Raw genomic sequence first — 2,045 nt, 5'->3', positions numbered from 1 at the left:
CAGGAGTGGTTCTACAGGGAAGTAGTGATTCTACAGGGCAGGAGTGATTCTACAGAGCAGGAGTGATTCTACAGGGAAGTAGTGGTTCTACAGGGAAGTAGTGATTCTACAGAGCAGGAGTGATTCTACAGGGAAGTAGTGATTCTACAGGGCAGTAGTGGTTCTACAGGGAAGTAGTGATTCTACAGGGCAGGAGTGATTCTACAGGGAAGTAGTGGTTCTACAGGGAAGTAGTGATTCTACAGGGCAGGAGTGATTCTACAGGGAAGTAGTGATTCTACAGAGCAAGAGTGATTCTACAGGGCCATAGTGATTCTACAGAGCAGGAGTGATTCTACAGGGACGTAGTGATTCTACAGGGCAGTAGTGGTTCTACAGGGAAGTAGTGATTGTACAGGGACGTAGTGATTCTACAGGGAAGTAGTGATTCTACAGAGCAGTAGTGATTCTACAGAGCAGTAGTGATTCTACAGGGCAGGAGTGGTTCTACAGGGAAGTAGTGATTCTACAGGGCAGTAGTGGTTCTACAGGGAAGTAGTGATTCTACAGGGACGTAGTGATTCTACAGGGAAGTAGTGATTCTACAGGGAAGTAGTGATTCTACAGGGCCGGGTAGAATCGCCCCCTGTGAGCTGCTGAGGATGCACTCTTTTCTAGAATAGAAAGCCCCATCTGTGCTCCCACCCAGCGACTGGTGGTCTTGAACTGCTGACCTTATGGATTGCAGCCAAGCACCTAATCACTATGCCATGAGGGCTCTTGTCTACTGCCAGCACTCAGCAAGAATTAAACTTTGTGAATTTGAAGAAGAGTCACCCCCTGGAGGCAGACAAATTGCAAAAGTTGCCTCAACTGGACATGACACTCTCGGACTAATTAGGGAAACAGTGCCATTTCCCGGGATACACCACATCTCTCCACCTTCTATCCTTCCTCAGCGATTGGCAGGGAGGCAACAGGCACAAGAGTCCTTGGCTAAGTTCAGTGTGTGCTGCTGTCAACCGAGCCCATGGAAGTTACTGGACATCCCTAGGTTGAGAATACTCTTCTTCTAAGATTCCTGACCCTAAGTAAGTGGAGTCAACCTCAATGATGCAGCCAACAGAAGTTAATGCACATAAATACATTGAAGACAAAATTAGTATCGAATACATTCTAGCTTGCATGTAGTTTATAAGTTAAAGTTATTTCATTTGTGCCTCACAGTGACCTTGGAAATGAGGAGATTCAAGAGGTAGTATCTCTATTTTACAGATGAAAAACTTGTCCAAGGACACCAAAGTGCTAAGTGGCAAAGTCAGGATTCAAATGGTCATCTCCTGCCTCTCAACTCAGTGCCTATTTCTCCTTTTGACTTGCCTTCTGTGGTAGTTACACAATTTCACGTCAACTTGATAAACGAGAATGAAGGGGTGGAGTCTAGTCTGTCAATCAGGACGCAGCCAGACAGGCTTCCTTCTGGGTGTGATCTTCTCATGAGGATTCTGGGAACTTCCTCTTTTTCTCCTGTGAGGCAGGCACACTCCCTCTCTCTGTACACATTCCTTTTGATGAGCCATGCTGATGGCAGCCAGAGCCCTGGAGCTGGAAGAGTCACGTGGAGAGCAGCACCAGGGCTGAGATGTTTCCACTACCACTGGATCCACTACTGTCTGTGATATTCCTGCGTTTGGCATCATTGCATGTGCTGCATGAATCTAAAGAGGAATTTATGGACTGGTATTGGACATACGGGCTAATATGGGGTTTTGGGACTTGATCTGAACTGGACTGGGATGTTTTCTGAAAATACAATTGCTCTTTGATATAAAGCTCTCTCTTACACATGTGAGTGTCACTGGATTTGTTTCTCTAGTCAACCCAGCCTAACACAACTTCCTTTTTCCCCATCCCTCCTTCTGGCAGGAATATTTAAACAGCAGGGGGAAAAAACAAGAGGATGCGTGATGAAGGGAGTGGTGGGTTATAAAGGTGGCAGAACCCGGAGGTTACCACCAGCCTATATGACATTGACAGCTCAAGGTCTCTGGATCTGTGCACTCTGA

This window comes from Echinops telfairi, unplaced genomic scaffold (assembly GCF_000313985.2).
Source record: "Echinops telfairi isolate 266 unplaced genomic scaffold, ASM31398v2 ScPeMD7_18;HRSCAF=68, whole genome shotgun sequence".
NCBI classification, from domain to species: Eukaryota; Metazoa; Chordata; class Mammalia; order Afrosoricida; family Tenrecidae; genus Echinops; species Echinops telfairi.
Note: the sequence above shows the minus strand (reverse complement) of the source record.